Source organism: Thunnus thynnus, chromosome 24 (genome assembly GCF_963924715.1).
Source record: "Thunnus thynnus chromosome 24, fThuThy2.1, whole genome shotgun sequence".
In the NCBI taxonomy this organism is placed as follows: Eukaryota; Metazoa; Chordata; class Actinopteri; order Scombriformes; family Scombridae; genus Thunnus; species Thunnus thynnus.
The window spans coordinates 5,567,039-5,587,144 of record NC_089540.1 but is presented as its reverse complement, the minus strand read 5'-3'; the positions used below and the strand labels follow the sequence as shown (position 1 = coordinate 5,587,144).

Genomic DNA, 20,106 nt, shown 5'->3' with positions numbered 1-20,106 from the left:
TTTTTAACCACTAAAAGTAACATGTCATGTGCTTTTGTTGAATGTCACAAAAATACACATGAAAGCAAACAAAATAACTAGATGTCATTTCTGCATGTAGAAAAGTGTGCGTGTGTGTGTGTGTGTGTGTGTGTATTGTTCATGAGTCTAACACAGCGTGCTGTGCAGAGATGAGCGGCCCGTCACTCAGCAGGCATCAGGCCGTGGAGGTCACACCCCGACAGTTGCGGGAAGAAGAGATTATAGCTGTGTGTGTACGTGTGTGTGTGTATGTGTGTGTGTGTGTGTTTTTTTTTTTTTAAGCAGAGATTATGCATTGTGATATCAGACTGGGTTAACGTAGCGGACTGTGTTTGCATACAGGGGTGCCACAGCCTCGCGGGTTTAGCTTTAATCCCCACACACACTGAATCCTCACCGGCTGATTTGGCACTTTTTCAGAGTATTAGGCCACCAGGCGAGGAAGCTTTGTTTACCTGACAGGCAAGTCATCATGTTTAATAAAATCCCTACTAGCCTCCATTTTCCTCTCCTTTTTTTCCTTCACCTCTTGTAAGGGAATTAGTCTTTCACTTTGGTTTACTTCAGTGACATTGAACCCATATTTATCCGTGTTAGCCTCCATGAAATTAGGAATCTCACCTCCAAAGAAATGTGGCCCATAACTCTGCATCAGGACAATCCAGTATTATGTCTGCAACCTGGATTTGGGTTCCAAGATCATGTAAGAATTCCTCTTATAGTATTCTCATTGTGCTTCAACAGGTTTATGTGGGAATGGATGTCTTGATATGGAAATAGAGTATACGACATCTGTGGTTGTGGGATCATTTTCATGTCAGTAAAAACTCAGAGAATGAAGTGAAGACAAGACAAAATATTCTGTTATCTGGCTTCTTCATGGCCACAGGGAGACTCATTTACAGTGTATCAAAGGTTAATGTATGCAGCTTTGTAAGAGTTGAACGTCAAGGCTAGATTACCCTGGGGTTGAAGACCACCAGGGGCCTCAAAAGCCTCAAATCCACTGTATGTCAGTTAGTTGTGCGTTATTTGATTGACTGCAAATCTGGCTACAAAGGCAGATTCTGCATTATTACCTTATCTTATGGTCATATCTTATAGTATAGTATAGTTTAGGTATATAAAGACTGTTCTTACATGTAGCATATTCCAAAATACACAATCTATGGGTGTGTTTTCATCCAACCGGTTTTTATTCACATGTTTCAACTTGCACATAAAAAACCCTGAGTGGAAATGCAGAAAATTTTAAAAAATCTCTAAATATTGCACAATTTTTTTACGCTTGGCCGAGGTGGAAAAGCATTGTTTTTCACCATTTTAGGTCTGACAGGCAGCCTTTTAATTACATCATCTCATTGCGCCCTCTTCTTCTGCAATCGTTTGATGGCACCCGATTGGAAAAATGGCGCCACCAACGCCAATTTTCTGGAAATTTGGTGAAAATGTGTGCTAGTTCTACACTCCATGTGGGAAGTGGGGTGTTAAAAGGGGCCCAACAAAAAAGTTTTGCACTGAGGCCCATGAACAGGTTAATACAGCCACGACAAACATTTAGCCATTGAATCAGCCGCAAAATTCTTCATGATTAGTTTTGAACGTTCCATGCGCTTCCTTTGTATTTTGGCTCATTATGATGGATACATGCAGGTATATCCAGTTAATTGCATTTTGACACTGCTGTTAAAGGAATGTGTTCTTCACTCCTGTAATGACTGGGTACTGTTTGTAAAGTTTGCTGACATCTGTGGTATAAATGCATGTTTTTATATTCATAATAGAATATAATAACAATATATTTATAATAGATGTGCTGTAAAGATGAGCGTAAAGCTGATTTCTTACCAGCAGTAAACTAAAAAACACAAAAAGTAGTTTGCCGGGAAATTAACTAGAGGGATTAAATAATAGATTAAAATCAATAGGAAGAACATCACTTGTTGCTGTGATTAATGGTCTCTCTAGGAATGATAAATTAAAGTTGAAAACTTTCTGTACACATTATTAACCCCCCATTTTCTAACTCATTTAAAAAGCTGCAGGCTTATTTCCCATTATGTTGATAATATGGGTATGGTTTGCCAAAACTCTTTGTGCTAATTGTGTGTTGGTTCAAAAAGCCATTTTCTGTTAGAGTGCACAAATCCATTACGGCCTCCTTCTTAGCCCGGATAATGGGGATTGAATTAATGCGGGGGCTAAAACATGTGGCCCGGGACTCCTAAAGATATGATTGATCATCTTATTGCTGGGTATTCAACCGGTTTGGTTGTGTTAATCGATACCATTACCTCCTCCGGATTAGACACTGGTCTGCTAACGAACCCAGGCCCAAAGAAAGGAAGATGTGAGAATGGCTTCAAATACTTTAACTAGTTAACATGCTTTTCATTCACACCAAAGGATACTTGAACCTCTACTTAAAGTCTCTCAAAACACCCACATTACTTGCATAGTAACATAGATGCTGTGTTCCTTTGTCTTTTGAGTATTGAAACTGCACTCAATAGCAGTGTTAGAAGACATTTGGTAAATCTCTAATATGGGTTTCCTAACACTACTACTACTAAAAAGGACTACATTGAGTTTGGGGGCATTAGCCAATTGCTCACATGCACCAATATCCGAACAATCAAATTGGCACCAAAGTCAGTAGTGGTATATCTCGTGAAGTGGTTGACCATGTGAAAGAAGCTACTACGTGAAAGAAGTTCTCAACTCTCCCTAGTTTTTCCAACTTTCTATTGAGTTTTATGATGTCTTCTATTTATAAAATGGAATTGCTAACTTAGGTCAGCTAGTCCAGGCCAGCCAGAAACGTCCATGGGGAGGTGGACTACAGAGATAAGCACATTCCCACTCCAACACCCAACGACAAAAGTTCATGTCCGGCCAGTGGTCCCATGATTCCCCTTGGGTCTTCATCACACTTGGGTGTTGTAACAGCATATGAATGAATTTCCCTCCTCATAAAACATCTGCAAGACAGATATACTTATTTTTTTAATGGTGCGTTGTTTACATTTACAGTATGTTCACTAGCTGGCAGTCTTCTTTATTTTTTTTTCTTGGCACATTAGTACGCATTACTGTCGCTAACTGTCCATCTGTGGAATACATGAAGCCTGCCGGCATCCATGTATGATACAAACAGAGTAGGGACCTATATGTAAAAACATTGGGTGGTCAAAAACTCCACACAGAACCTTCAAGTAAGAATCATACTGAGTATGTTACAGTACATCAGAGCCTAACCCCTAAAATCCAACACAAAAACACATACTGAATTAAATATCAGAGTGCTGCCAAACATACAAACAGCAACAAATGTTACAGTGTCTGTTTTTGCCACTTACTCACTCTGTTTCAGAGGGAAATGGACTGGTTTCATGGTTTCACCTTAAAGATGGTATTAGGATTCTAAGACACCCGCGGAGGCCAACCTGCCCACCGTTACACAGATTCCTGTCTTCAGTCTGGTGTACACGCTGAGCGTCAGTATGTTTAGTATGTTTACGAAGTACGTAAAGATATAATAGGTGCTTGTTAGAGATTTTGAACAGGTTGTAACCCCAAGTGCAACCTCTATTTTAGCAATGCATTGAGCAATTCTGATCATGATTTGACAGTGCATTGTGGGGACATGGCCCATTTCCTGTTTCTGTAACTGATTCACAGCCAAACGACCGAAGGAATAAAGCAAACAAAAGCAACAAATCATTACACTCCACACTGAAAGAGTAGCAACGAGTCACACTGTGTGATTTCTTTTTGTGTTCAGGAGTAGAGCTATTGAAATGTAGGAGAATGTGTGTGTCGGGGTTAGACAGCAGGGCAGGTCATAGCAGGAGGGGCGAGAGGTGTCAGCTAATCTGCGGCAGGATGATATAGATAAACAGCGAAGCCTCCCAGAGAGCGGATGTTGTACCCAGATGGACATGACGCAGTTGGTGGCAGCAGGAGAGAGAGAGAGCGAGAGATCAGGTAGATGAAGTGAGGGAACACTGCAAAAAATGTCTCATGTTTCATAATTTTAGTTTTTACGCCATGCTATCAGTTTCCAGTGATATTTCACTTGTCAGAGAATATTCTTGTCTTGCGGAAGAGGCAGATCATTTAAGAAAGATTGAGGAAATTTCTCAAATAACAAGAGTCCTGAAGGAATTCTCAGTCTCTCATATGTGCACAGTGATTATATTAACATATGAAAATAAAACCAGAGATGATTTATTGATGTTGAAATGTTCAGAGAGGCGAGATCCGAGACTTGATACTAAATGATTTGAGAGGATGGATACTTTTTGCAGTGAGCAGCCAGGTGGAGGAGGAGGAGAGAGCAGAGAGATCAGCTCCGATGTGTCATCTCACGCTAATAACCCTCATCTGATCTGAATCTCTCTCCTGTTTCGTCTCCCTCCTCTCCTCTTTCCCTCAAGTCCACCTCCTTCTCTTTTTCCACCCCCCCCCCCTCCTCTTTAGTTGTATCATTCTCCTTCTCTGTCCCATCTCCTTCTCATTAGACCTTATCTGAGCTTCCACATTCACTGATGCTTTTATCTGTCTAATTGTGTTGCTACTCACCTATGGAGGGAGTAAGGGAAGCCCTGTGGCATGCTGGGATTTCTCTCTTGCCCTCTTGACTTTAACACACACTTACCATCTTTGTATCTCCCTCACACACACACACACACACACACACACATATATATAAAGACAAGGAGAATTTCCCTCCTATACTCCTCCCTCACCTTTTCAGCATCACGAGGGCCCGTTGAACAACGGCCCCCAGCTGGCCGAGTCCCCCGAACAGCCAGGCTCAGTGATAAAACTCCCCAGACACTCCTCCATTATGAAGCAGTGATAGGAGCTGCTGCCCGGAGTGATGCGCAAAAACACGCACACACACACACACCGCCAACATACACATGCGAGCGCCAAGGCCGACGTACAGATACACACACATAAAAGAAATACACAAATGCTGCGAACACATAAAGGAATTTACACACACTCCTCCTCTGCTTCCTTATCAACCTTTTTCAGTAGCTACTGCATGAGCTGCATGTGCTCCTCTTAAACATAATCCCCCCAAGAATCCCCCTGTCATTAATAGAAGATTTTATAATACTGGCTGCCTGTGTTATATCAAAAAATGAGACTGGTAACCTGTACGCCAGCTATATTTTTCTCCTCTCCTCTTTCTTATGCTCAAAAACTTCAAACAGTAAACGTCGATAAAAAAACCCATAACCAGGTGGTTCCAGGTGCTTTCTTAGAATATTGTGCAATGTCCTATATTATTGTATTGATCTGTTGTGACAAGTAGCTTTGGATGAGATTCAAACACCCTCTCAAGCATGAACAAATAAAACTTCAAATGCAGTTTTCAACCGACAGCAAAACTTCAAAACTGTGGTATTGAGTCTTGAGTAGCGACTCTGTGCTATGCCAGTGTGGTCACGAGTACATTTCCAAACTGTTGCTGTATTCTTGTTGTCATATTGTCGGTGTATGGTGTTTCCCTAACCTCAATCCGGTGCTACCAGTGCCTAAACATAAAAGCTAAATAATTCTGTAATGCTCATTAAGTTTCTATCAGAACATTATTTGCTGTTGCAATTTAGTTGTATATGAACATAATTCCTAGGAGGCAGGACTGTGTATATGTAGCAATTAAGGTGTTTAATATTGTAATTATGTGTTTTTTAATAATCAAGTGATTTGGTGGTGTTTATGTACCGAGGATTAAGCCCCCACTAAGTAAAGGTTAAGGGATAAAACTTCCTTAAAGGTGCAGTGTGTAGAATTTAGTGGCCTCTAGTGGAACGGAATCGGCAGAAATGGAATATAACATTCATAAGTATGTTTCAATTAGTGTATAATCACCTGAAAATAAGAATCTTTGTGTTTTCGTTACCTTAGAATGAGCCCTTCATATCTTCATAGGGAGAAGGTCCTCTTCCACGGAGCCCACAATGTTGCACCGCCATGTTTCTAAAGTAGCCCAGGATGAACAAACCAAACACTGGCTCTAGAGAGGGCCTTCCAGACTTTTCTTGAGTTTCATGGCCGCTGTAGGTTCTCCTACACATTTGAAAGAAAGGGGGAGGGGTATTCAGTTAGTTGAAATCTGCAACCTCGCCGCTAGATGCCACTAAATTCTACACACGTTTAAGGTTTCTGCGGCACTCATCACGGCGGGGCGTTTCACAGACAGGTAGGAGTCCAGCCTGTCAGGGTCAAACTGCGGCCGCAGGGGCTCCAGGCTGGAATCATCTGGAAATGTGTGTGTGTGTGGTAGGACCTACAAGCGGCGATAACCTCAACACCGGTGGCCCTTTCCTATCAGCACACTTGATCCCGACACATACACACACACACACACACAAACCACGCCGCGTACAATATGTGATTTTAATGAACCTAATCTCCAGGATCACCAGGTCTGTGAGCCGGGAAATTAACGAGAGCAGGTTAAACACACACACAGTAGGTTCAGTGAAACCCCTTTCAAATGATGTGTGTGTGTGTGTGTGTGTGTGTGTGTGTGTGTGTGTGTGTGTATAGGGGTGAAATTGGTTTTCCTGAGGATTAAAGGATTAAAAAGGCTGTTAGTTCCTCAAAGTGCTCCAAATACCCCCCTCAATATTCATTACAGCAGATACAAAAGGCAGAGAGGAGCTCATAATGGCCTCAACCTTCTAATCATTTCAAGCAGGGACGCTCCTGATCTCGCACGCCACCACACACACACACACACACACACACATCCACTCTCTTTTATTATCATTATCCACACTATTAGCATGAGATAAGAACTGTCTGGAAATCACAACAGGGTGAATTTCTTGTTGGAAAGAGATTATTGAGGAAACAGTGGCTGAAAATGTTTTTAATATTTTGTACACACACTTTGAGAGTCGACTCCTGTCCTCTGCGATGCTCCGAGCTAATGATTCCCTGATGCCAACAGGTCTGCCGTGAGGTCTGCCAGCCATAAATATTGTTGAAGAGGATAATAAATCAATATCTGTGTGCCATCACAGCCGGGAGGCGGCCTAAATGCCCCTTCACACACACCCCATGGAAAAACTGTCCTTTTAAAGTCCCTTCAAGGAAGGAGGAGGGGGGATTAATTGAAAGTGATTGAGAGCATTTCTCACCGTGCCCTTTTTTCACCCAGCGGGTAGCCACTTGTTCGCTGACAGCAATAGAGGGATTGGTTTACATTGTCTGCTGCTGGCCGACCCGTGTGTGTGTGTGTGTGTGTGTGTGTGTGTGTGCGCGCACAATAAAGCGTGGAGGCCTAACAAGGCTGAAATTGATGCCGTTTTGGGTAGAGAGTCATTTTTGATGGTTGCTGACATTCAGCTTCAGAAAATATTGCATTGGATGTGGAAAAGGTCAAAGGCAAAGGCGAGGAATTGGGAAAAGAAAAGAAAAAAAAAGAAGAAAAAAGAAAAGAAAAGAAAAGAAAAGAAAAGAAAAGAAAAAAAAGATTAAGCACAAGGGAGATTAAGAATCAAACTGATTTGATGGTACTATTTATTCAAATAGCCTGCAGCTGAAAACATTAATAACTGTCCTGGACACTGCTAATTCTAAAGCAGTAATTATCTAGGACACTTTTGATCATCCCAAATCCTCCCGTAAGACAAAATTGTAAATATTTTATTCAACGGGTACAAAAGGTACACAACAGAATAAGCCTGTGGTGATATCATGGTTTAGTATCTGGCCACAAACTTGTTTTTTTCATTATTAGCCCTGTTAGGCAAACAGCAAGTCGGCATATGCGACAAATCACATTGCCAAGATTTGTTTTCTAATTTCATGCTTCGAAGAAAGACTATTTGAATCTCTCTTTGTCCTACTTGCTTCTACATTCATTCTAAAAAAAGTGACAACTATATTTATTTAAACTTTTCTACTCCCTATGAGCCATACATAATTATTATACACATTGTGTTGCTTCTTCTTCAGCGGGGAAAGAAGCGTCAACATCCTTTACATAAGTAAAAGCCGCAATTATATTCTGTGACTGCCTCATAAACCCAGTCAGAGTGGAAATACTGTATGTTTAGTAGAGCCGATCGATATATTGGTCAGCCGATACTATCAGCTGATATTGGCCTATCACAGATATATCGGTATCAGTGTATAAGTTGTCCAATATGCGCAAATATATATATTTTTATTTTTTAAAGTTGTATAGGCAGCATTTTATGTATATTTGATCCTTTTTTTAAATTCAAGTTTAATTTATACATACATGGTTTTTTGTTGTTTTTTTTATTTATAGTTATTTGTAATTATTAAATTCCCAGTGAAGTTTACTGTTTCAGTGCACTGATGTCATTTTATACAATACAAGATTATCGGCCGTTAGCGTTAGACTTAGCCCCAAAAATCCAGTATCAGTCGGGCCCTAATGTTTATTATTGTAATCTGTATCTTCAAATCTGGAGAATAGCACAAATTTATTTATTGTGTACTTATTTAAGATTAAAAAGTGCATCTGGCAGTGCATTAAAGGAGAATTTCTCGATGGCTAATTATAGAGAATCAGCAACACAGTATAAAGCAGTGTCATCTGCATAAAGACGAGCTTAACAATTAGAGACGGAAGTGAATATACTCCATTGCTAGTAGAATTACTGCATTCAAACTTTTATTAGAGTAAATGTACTTACTTATTAGAGTATGATCAGCAAAATATGCTTAGTTATCAAAAGTGTATATATTACACTACTGTATTATTATTACTAATGTAAACATAGTTTTCATGTTGTAGTTGAGGTGCAGCAAATTTGAAAAACTTAACATATTGTTGGGATGTTTAAGAATACATCTATAAGAATCTATTATAATTCCTAATCATATTTTACATCATATTTTATAAATTGACTGCATGTTTATATGTTAATTACAGTATATATCTGCAAAGTAATTATATCTTTAGCTGTAGTGGGGTAAAAAAGTATAACATTTGGAGTAGAAGTATGAAGGAGCACTAAATGGAAATACTCAAATAAATTACAAGTACCTCAAAAAGTACTGTGCACATGACAAAATGTAAAATTTGCATCTTCTCTTCTGTTTAAAAATCATAAAGATGTAAAAGTCAGCGTCTGTAGTATTTAGTAATAAGGAAAAAGGAAGACTCATTACTGGGTAAAAATTTGACCCACTAACAGGTTATCACTAAACACTGGTCGCACTACATTCCACAGCTCAATGGTTTTACTGCCCAAAGGGAAGAAACCCTCCAGTCTTGAGTTTGTGTTTGCAGAGGCACCACTCAGGCATAAAACACCCCATCAGCTACTGCAGGAGACGGGAAACTATTATGCACATCATTTTTCTTCACTGTTGGCACACTGTAGTAATCACAAGCCCCCCCTCTCCATCCTGAATCACATCTGCCTCCTCCTGTATCTTCTTCCTCCTGTACAAGCACTGAAAAAGCCTCCTGACAAAATGAATGTGGCAACCACAGCCTGCTGGCTCGTATTTCTTTACCCAGCTCTTCTTTATTTCCCATCATCATTTCAGGGCGAGACAAATGTTTGTCACGTCTATTGTCTGGGCGCACAACAGCTGCTTGGGATTTTGGTTATCTAAGATTTTTTTTTTCTACTGTTGTACTTATTTTACATTGCTCTGGATAAGAGTGTCAGCTTAACACATAAACTGCATTTGTATATGTCAGCATTTCTCCAAGTCAGGTCCCCGGGCCTTTGCTTTTCTGTAGAGTGGAGTTTTACTTCTGTAAACACTTCTAGGAGGAAAAATGCTTTACAGGCCAAAATCAAGCATGAATAAATAACCTGTTTGTTTTCCCACCAGAGATTTAACCCAAAAACTACCGCTGTTCAAACTAAGCAAAATATAAATATCGGCATTGTTTTATTTAATGATTTATGACCACTCCATTTATGATTTTAAAGGTCCAGCAGACGGGGCAATTACATGGCTTGTTTGAACTTGGAAATGAGCTGGTCTAGGTGACTAATATAGCATCGCTGTCCAAAGAAAACTATGTCTCTCTATTTTGACTTTTCCAGGAAAACTGAAGGCTTGAGGGCTCCTTTATGGGTTGAGGAAATTTTCCTACTTCTTAAACTACATGAACCATTAAAATCCCATCGGATTAATGCACTCTCACAAAGCTGAAAACAAGTTTGTTTTTCTTGGAGATACACTGTTATGGACAGCGACAAACTCAAAGTGTCCCAAATCCATACTGCATAATAATTCTAAGCAGGTTTTGAGTGTGTAGTGTGTATATATTGTATAATTTCCTGTTAGTATTAAACAGTTAAGCATGTTAATTTCTTGTATACTAACTGCAAAAAACAGTATACTATAAAGATTAGTATAGTACTGTATACAATTATAGTATAGTGTAAGTACAGTAGTATAATAGTATGGAAGTGGCACACAGTATTAGTCCTTCACTCTCACAAGACAAACTTTTATGGCACAGGCTCAGGCCACTGCGGTTCATTCCTATCTCCAAATAATGCATATCTGTGTAAAACTCTTTTGATCCCATTTACCTTTTTTTACGCTAACTAACCATAATGTTCAGTGAAAGTATAGGAGAGCTAATTATGTGTACCAGGTGATCAGAGCTGATACTGAGTACACACTGACACGCAGACTTGAGACCCCTGGTGGGAAAACAAGACCCAACCCGACCCGACCAAGACTAATTTAGAGCCTATAAATCCTCCAGCTCATTGGTTGTTAGTAAAGATAAAAACGTGCCAGCTTTCACACAAAAACTCTGAAATTTTGCTCTCTTATATATAACTCCTGATGGACTGAAAAAGAATAAAGATAAATTAAAAATGTGTCAACACGGTGGATTAATAAAACATCGATAGTGCTGCTGTAATAAGCTTCCTGCATTCTGTTTCCATCAACAAGTTGCTGCTTCTGTCAGCAACAGATTTGCTTGAGCTAACACGCTACATGCTAATAATAGGAAACATGGGGAAAGGGGGGTGTGACCGTGCAAAAAGGCAAACCTGCTTGACTTGACTGTTTATATTTATAGCGAGAGTTTATGCTGCAATATGTTTGCTATAATTCAATGCTTTTTAATGCTAAAATGAGTAGTTTCTGGCTGCTTTCAGCATTAATTTCCATTCCACCGATCTGTCATCAAGCCATTTCTTCACTTATTTCTTCATCGTCTATCCACATTTCCAGTTTCCTTTATACCTAAACCCATCTTTCTTCTCATCAGTGTGTTAGTCTCCTCTCTCCTTTTTCTTTCCTTCTCTCTTCTTTCCCTCTTGTTTCTGCCAAACTTGGCTTCATTAAAGCGCTAATGAGTCCCATTAACAGACCCAGAGATCAATTCTGTTGGCGTTCACTTGAGCCTCTGCTAATAAGGTGTGATTAGTGTTAGTTTTATTCACTGAACCTCTGTGTATGTTTGTCTGCGTGTGTGTGTGTGTGTGTGAGTGTGTGTGTCCTGCCATTACCCTGATCCTTATTGATTTTCTGTTTGGTCAGTAGATGCCTAGGTGGACTTTCTCCAAGGATTTCTGTCTCTCAAACAGACTATTTCAGGATCGAAGCAGTCCCAGCAGCTGCTATGAAAATAAATGTAATCACATGACAACTTCAAATACTTTTTTAAGTGCTTCGGTGAGTGACAAGAAAACAGAATATGTTCAAAAACTATAATTCTTTTACCTTCTTTCGCCCCCTTTTTCTCCATTTCTCCCTCACCCTTTTTGTCTTCCAGTCCGTCTCTATGTTTTGCATTAGCCCCACCAGTCTGTCTGTGGTTTTGAAGTGTCAGAGGAGGCATAGTAGCTTGGACCTCCATGGCTGAAGCATCCCAGAGGTTATAGGGATGTCGACACAGCAAATCACAGTTTGATGACATTCCCATATGCTCCCAGCTGACCGTTCCAGAGAGTAGCTGCACATAAGCTTGGCCTGGTGGTGTTAATTCTTGGGATTTGTTTTAACCTCGTTAAAGACGGCCAGATGGTCAGAACCTTCGGCTACTCCACGGAGTGTTTAAAAGGAGATTTTGTGTATTTTTTTGCAATTGTATGATGATATAATAAGTTATTAAAGTTATCTAGATACTATTTATAGTCCCAAAAGATACATGAATAATTATTGTGCCATTTTTGTCAGTGTTTGTTCAACTTTAAGTGGGCTTATACACTATATTAATGGATGTTGGTTTTATTGTGTATTTTAATGAGAAATTTTCTGCATGTGGTCAAAAAACTTTGAGGTTTGAAAAAGCCACCAAAAATGCAAAAAAACTACAAGTTCTCAAATGTTGTTTCAAAAATGTTTGAAATGTTTAGTTTCAAACATAAATAACATATTTAATTGTAATTCATGCAGGATACAGGACTCCAAATCAATTTTAAATCTTAAGAAATTAACATTATTCTCTTTGCTGTGTAAATTATATGTAATTTGCACAGTAATTTAGAGTAATGCTGTATATGTAAAGCAAAACACAGAAATTTCAAGGCAAAGTTGGTATAAAAGTAATTCAACTAGAAGCCAGTAATTTATTATAAATTTGCAGTAAAATATTTTACAATGATGTGACACCATTGATTTGTTAATTATAATTGTATAAACTAAAATGTGATTGAAAAGCAGATTAGATCAAATTCACTTCAATGTATAGTTTATTTTGAAAAGCTGGAACTATACCTGCTTTTATTAGTTTTTAATCTAGTTTATTACATTATGTATTTAAAAAAATAGTCAAAATGAATAAATGGGGGTAAAATGTGGAGTTTCCTGGGTTTCAACAGAAGTACCAACTTTCTTTGTTCGACGTTATCTGTGCGTCTCTTCCAGTCGGGGCCTCTGAGGATTCTCCTCTGAGGGCTGCGGATGATATTGTTCTCTGCGGTTTGCATCTGCTGGTTTGATAATCCAGTGATTTCGCCGTCACAGGGGGATTCTGGGAGCGCAAACACGCAACAACACACAAACTCCTGGACTGTGACGGCAGCCATTGTTCCCCCCCAAACAATGTCTTCACTTTGATGTCTGTGATGCTTGGCCGGCCGAGGGAAGTTTTTTCAATCTGTGCTTTAGCACCCAATTCCCACTTTTCCCCCTCCACCACCCCTCTTTCTAGTCTTCCCTGCTGAGAGACCAATAAACTACAAAAATGTGATAAATGACCTTTATTCTCCGCACATACAGTATATTATCTTTAATATGATATTAAATGGATTTTCTCAAATGAAAAACCACTGAATATTTTATTATAAATGTACAACCGACCTCACACACACACACACAGCACCATTTTCACAAGCTGACATAAAAAGTTAAATGCAAGTTATACAGCAAAGTTTTTAAACCTTGAGTGTTGCTAAAGCTTGTTAAGGTCACTTCACATTGTTCTAATTTAACTTTTAAAGGTTTTTAACACTTGAGTATTATGAGACAACACCCTGTAAACCCAGACTAAATTATAACTGCAATATATGAAAAGATTTTTGGAGGAAAAAGCTAAAACAACAGCTACCGGTACCGTTATCTAATAAGTCAATTCAAGAGGTCACACACATGTATGATCTGATCTGACATGGCGTGTTGTGTGTTGTTTTCACACGGACAGAGTGTCTGTTTTTGTTTCACTAAAATGCCATTAAAAAGCCCCTTCAAAGGGTTAAGCCTGAAAAAGGGGGCTTTTTCATTGTGTTGCTGCGGCGACAACACGCTGGTCCCAGTCTTGATTGACAGGTTCAATCCTCCAATGTGCTTTGGCACAAAAGGTGACAAGCAGAAAGGAAATTGGCTTTTGTCCCCGCCTCTGAGCTACTTAACCTGTGCCTGATTTCTCATTTATTAAAACTTCAACAGTCTTTACACACAAATACATGCTCGCTTTAAATACATATCCACTGGGTTGTGTATTTAATTAGTCTGCAAGCACTCCATTTACATTTTTTCTGTTTTTAATTGATCTATTTGCAGCCTCGATTGTGAGGTTTCCCTCTATTTTTAAATATGCATTGAATACATCTACAGTCATTTTATCATCATCTTTACCATTAAATTAAAACCATTAAGTTTTCTTAAAACACTATTTTCATTCATTCATTTTTCTGCTATATGAATTATCCTTTTGTTATTTTTAATGCTGTTTTCTTCACCATTATTTTCTTTGCTGTTATTTTATTATTTTGATGTATTTTTCTTACAGTATTATTGGTGTGTACAGGAACACATTTTCAAAACAGTTTTAGAATTGTTTTTAGCGAACAATTTAAAAAATAAAAAAAAAAAACAGATAAGAGATAAAACTTCCAAATAGTCTAAATAAAACTGTTACAAACCCTGGAAATAGAAGCCAGTCATTCATCCAGAGGTGGAGGCCGCAGCTCCTCTCTGTCTGGCCTGCAGTGACAATAAACCAGGAGTTTTGTGCCCCCTTCTGGTAATGCTGGAAAAAAAAAAAAAACTGACCAGCTGATACAGTTGTGATAAACAGAAATGAGACACAAGCTTGCAATATTGTGGTTATGTGTTCTTTCCAAACACCACCATTGCACACAGATAATTATATTTCAACCACAGTATACAGCTTCATAAGCAGTTTGATTTCTTTTTTTAAAAAAAAGAGTGGCTGCTTTTATTTTAGTCTGTCAACTTAGAAATATTATCATCCCTCTAGAGACGATAGTGTTCTACATCTAATGAGCAACCTACCACACTAAGCATATGCAATAATAATGATTTAACTCTAACCTTTACCTAAATTATCTAGGTTTAACCATGCAGTGCAAAAATAAACACACACACACACAAATAGGGCTGTTAAAGTCACCCTCCACTCAAATGTGTGTTCTGCTAGTTGTTACTTCACTTGGATGTTTGAGCTTTTACTGTGCAGAGTTTTGACACTAGCAGGCTGTTTTCACATCCATCTCCTGACAGCTTCTCTGCGCTCACCTTAAATTTAAATTGTGTACCTACGAGCGTGATTTGTGACATCACGACTAGTCTGGAGCCAAGCAGATGTCATTTCAAGGATTTTTTAAGAAAGAATGAGCTGAATATTTTTGTGTTAAAAAAAAAAAAAACATGTCACAATTTCTTACTTTTTTATGTTTTAAAACAGATCTTGAAGCTGTATGTCTCTTCACTACAAGTGTGAAACAGCTCAAAATGTCCAAATGAAGCATATGAGCTTCTTCACATCTGGCACCACTGTCCACAAAAACAAAACTGTTTTCCGTCTACTGTTTTACAACGCTATGGTTAAAGTTTGGTTAGGGTTAGGTTTAGATGCAAAAATCTATGGTTATGGTTTGGTGACCTTTGTCATCATGGCTACAATAAAAAAACACTTTGTTGTGGTTGTAGAACAACCATGATTGTGGTTAAAAGAAACAGGAAATGAACAGCGGTCTTCTGTGTAAAAAGTCCAGTGTTTTGTTGAAGGGTTAGGCTCTGCAGACTTTGTTGCTCTATAATAATGTCACATGATTCCCCTCCTTTGCTCCGGTTATAATTACCACAGCTGCTAAAGGGTTTTGTCAATTGAACGTTAAGAAAATGTTATGGGGGGGAAAAAACGACTGATGCTCTTGTTTTTCTTGGGAGGGAAAAGTCTGCCATGTGGATGAAGATGCAAAATATCGTGATAGCGGAGCGACATAATCGGAACCGAATCAGCCATTTCCCTCTGTCACCTCTGTGTGCTGGGAACCCGACAAAGCAGCACGCTCTCCGACTCCCTCGTTTGCTCCCTCCCTCTCTGTCTCCGCTCCATAACTTGTCACATTCCCCATTAATTTCCATGACAGATGCTGACTATGCCTCTCTACCTTTCTCTCTCTCTCCCATTTCTCCGGTTTATCTCTCCTCTTTTATCTGCCTCTTTTTCCTTTTCCTGTCTCTTCTTCTCCTCTTGTTTCTCAGCTGTCCTTTCTGACTCCCAATCTCTCATCTTTCCTTCTATGCGTTTCACTACTTTCTTTCATTCTCTACTTTTATTCCTTTCATTTCCTTGTCCTTTTCTTCCCTCCCCGTCTTGACCTCCATATCTGGTCGCATTCCCCATTAATTTCCATAAAAGAGATGCTGACTTTGCAGTCGTTCAGTGTTGGTGCTGAGGGTGGGGTGAGGCGGCATGGTATATATATATATATGTGTGTGTGTGTGTGTGAGAGAGAGAGAGAGAGAGAGTTCAAGGGAATTGTCACTATTAACGTGGATTTTAACTGGTGGCAGAGAGGAGGGGACTCACAGGCCAAAACGTTATTGTGACTGATGGCTTCCTATTAAGGGAGCCTTGTGTTAACATCATGGAAAAAGAAAAACAGAGGTTTGGATGGAAAGAAAGAGGTAAAGAAGGCCAAAAAAGGAGAGAAGGGGGGGGGGAGCAGAAAAAGAAATAGAAAAAAGGCTGGAGATGGAGAAGAGATAAAGGCAAAGCAAAAAAAGAGAAGGGGCAGGTGGAGAACATTAGACAGTAAAAGACAAAAAGAGAGAAATGAGATGGAGAGATGAAGATGATGAGACTAAAGAGAGGATAACAAAAGAAAAAAAAAGAGGCATGTCATCAAGAACTAGGTTGTTGTCCTTGTCAGTGCCCAAAAAAGAAACAGATGAAGAAACAGAAAACTGAAAGAGGGCACTGAGTTGTAACACAACAGATTCCATCTGAACCTCTGATGTAATCCAAGGATGCTTCAATAAAAAGATGGAGAGAAGAAGAAAGTGAAGAGGGGAGGCAGAGAGGCCAGAAGAGACTACTATTACTGCGCTGAAGAAGAGGCAGAAGATGATGAAGAAGAAGAAAAAAGGTGACAAAGGAGATGAAGACAAAGTAGATGAGCAAGAAAAAGACAAAAAGAAAAGGAGATGAAGATGGTGAAAACGATGACTTAGACAAAGTGGATGATGAAGAAAAAGAAGACGAAGATGAAGGAGATGACGACGAAGACAAAAACTAGAAAGAAAACGAAGACAATGAAGATGACGAAGTGTGTTTTTTTGTTCTGCCAGCAGTCTGAAACCAAAAAGATATGACGTTTGTTATAATATGAGACAATGAAAAGCACTCACATCTGAGTGTGAATCACTGAATTTCTGGCATTTATGCTTCCAATTTTCACCATAACAAATGAGCATCAGTCTTTGTGCATCTTCACTACTTTCCTCCACCTCCCCACCAACCCCCCCCGCCGGCTCGCTGGGTTCACCGTGGCTTTTCTCACGGCCGGGGCGGTGGCCCGGCGACGGACGGGTCATACTGTTTTTGTTGTCGCCGCGTGCAAGCGGGAGGGTAAACAAATCCGGTTTTAATAAGGCCTTGTAGCTCATAATCCTCGCCCGCCAGCAGGTGAGGGCCAACATATGGGGCGAGACCACGACGAAGGGACACAGCGCGAACACACACACACACACACACAACCACAACCACACACACACACACACACACACACACAGCAGCTGTCACTTGTTTTCCGAGGCAAGACCGATCCAACAAGAACACCGTGGGTCTTTGGGAGCCGGGCCAAGAGACGGAGGAAGGGAAGAAGAGAAAGGTGGGAGAGAAAGGAGGAGGAGGGAGGAGGGGGGGGAGGGGGAGACATATTAATGCTAATGATGGAAAGAAGAACAGATTTATCTTTCTCTCTCTCTCCTATTTAAGCCCACTTGTTTCCTGCCACCGTTACATTCTCTAATACAAGCCAATATTTTACACAAAGTACTCCATGGCTATTATAATTGAACATGGAGCGGAGTAATAGCACAACATTTTACTGTGCTGGAGCGCGGTGCGTTATAGCTCAACTAATTTACCACTTTGCTGTTTTGTAAACATAATACGTTTGACTAGTGGGACTTGTCCATGGTTACTTTGCCCTTGTGTGCTTTATAGCGATAAAATGCTTTCAGTGAAGGGGGGGGAAAAAAAAAAAAAAAAAAAAAAATCAATTTCCCCCCTGACTGATTCGGTTACACACGGCGATGCGCGGATACAAATACACACAGACACAGCCTAGCTTGCTGTTGTCTTGTTTTTAGCTTAACAAACATACTTTTTTGTTTAGTTTTGGCTTATTCCCAGAGGTTTTTCATAAATCAACATTTCTCATCTAGTAGAGGTCGATGTGAGCTTTCGTTATATGAAAAGAAAACAAAAAAATTAAAGGTTTTAACGGTTTTAAGCCGCAAAGTGACATTGTCCTCTTTTTCACTCGTAGAAACAAGCAAAATAGCTACAGGAGCCTCTCAGTCTGGTCTACATCTCTTCCTTTTCTTGCTTCTTTTACCGTCTGTCATCACTCTCTTGCCCCCCCCCCTCCCTTCTTTATTTCTGTATTTCCCTCTCAATCTTTTCCCATATTCTTCATTTCTTCCCTACTCGGTTAACTCTCTTCCTCTGTGTGCCTTCTCTTTGTCTGCCTCTCCTCTCGTTTTCCCTCGTCTGCCTCCTCTTTTCCTCTCCCCTCTCCTCCATCTCAACCCATTTCTGCTCCTTATGAAGTGTGAAAAATGATCGTCTGCAGGATGAAGTGGACAGAATTCGCCGGCGTAATGGCCTGACAAAATGAATCGCGGCCTTCCTCGCCATCCATCACCGCTCCGAGGCGACCGCGGTTAAGATCTGTGAAGGTGCTGGCTTATTGATTACTAGTTGTAACTACAAAGTGTCTGATTCAGTGTTTGTGGGATGGCGGGGTGGAGGGGGTTGGGGGAAGGTGGTTGGTGGTGGGTGGAAGGGAATGCAGGCAGCTGTAGTGCTCTCAGAAATCCTCTTTTGATAGATTTTAAATGTTGAAATATTGATTTCTGTCCGGTCCAAGGCCTGGCCGAGCAGGCCGCAGCCATTTGTCGGAGGTATAATGCCGGACAGTCGGTTCTGCTGGCCACCATCAGTCATTCTGACACGGCGAAAAATGAGAGAGGAAGGGAGAAACGGGGGGAAAAAAGAGAGAGTGAGGAAGAGAGGGAGAGAAATAAATCAGTGGTTCAACCCTTTACCTTCGGTGTAGCTGAATCTCATATATGTGAAGTCCTATGCTGAAGAACACAAGCAAAATAATCCTGCTTGTGAATATTCTGCATATCGTTTAAAGCACTGACTCATGCGTTCCAGTGGTTACAATAACAATAACACCCACAAAAATGCAGTCCACAATAACATCATTACCCTACAAACTTTCCTCATTATCGTCTATTTGGTGAAAGTACAAGAACTGTTGGGTATGTGTGTGCGTGTGGGAGTGTGGGGGGGAGATGGGGGGGTGGGGGTGCAGGGAATGACCTACTAAGAGAGCAGACCATGAAAAGGTGATTATTGCTCTTAATTGCTGCCACAGAGGCAGCCAAAGTGAAGACAGGTAGCATTAATCTACATTAAAGACAGTAGAGACAGAGCACAGTGCACTTTTTTTGCTGATTCACACTCATTTAAAGATTAAGATTAAGATTTCATTTCTCAGCACTCACACACATTGAAATGAAATTTGTCCTCTGCGTTTGACCCATCCTATACACTAGGAGCAGTGGGCAGCCCCGGTGCAGCGTCCGGGGGCCAATTCTAGTTCTTTTTGCCAGTGCCAGTGGTCAGTTAGCACAGACAGGAGTATTAACACTAACATACATGTCTTTGATGGTGGGAGGAAACCAGAGCACCCAGTGGAAACCACACAAACACAGGAGAGAACACCACACAGAAGAAACTCCACACAGAAAGGCACAGCCAGGGTTCAAACAACAGTGCTAACCACTGGGCCACCCTGATGCCCAAAACGTGATTTTAAAGCAGCAATAAGCTTGAATTACTTGTATTTTTTTAATGCTGAGCTACAAGGAAAGAAGTCTGCAGTTTACTCCCCCACACATGCAAAGAGATCTTATGAATAGGTTTGGGTTATATAAAGAGAGGCATTAGCACTCATAGTGATGAACCCACAGACAATTATCACTCAACTCTACACTTCCCCTCAGCTCTACAAGTATTTTAGCGTCTTTCAGCGCATTCTTTTAGTTTTACAGCCAGCAACTTTTTTTTGTTTTGGTTCACCCTCACCATTCTCATCGACA

The 20,106-nt window shown here is 40.1% G+C and overlaps 1 protein-coding gene across 5 annotated transcripts in view; it reads right to left on the bottom strand.

The window, feature by feature from the left end:
- The window catches only part of LOC137176945 (metalloreductase STEAP3-like), a 166,175-nt gene that overhangs the window by 136,006 nt on the left and 10,063 nt on the right, over positions 1-20,106 (bottom strand). For 3 of the 5 annotated variants that reach the window (XM_067582988.1, XM_067582989.1, XM_067582987.1), the window contains exon 2: positions 5,942-6,108. The exons of 1 other annotated variant lie outside the window; for it this stretch is intronic. The gene's annotated coding sequence lies outside the window, so the exon portion shown is untranslated. Of the gene's footprint in view, positions 1-5,941; positions 6,109-11,522; positions 11,542-20,106 lie in introns of those variants that run through there. One more of the 5 variants, XM_067582990.1, reaches the window with a different exon arrangement.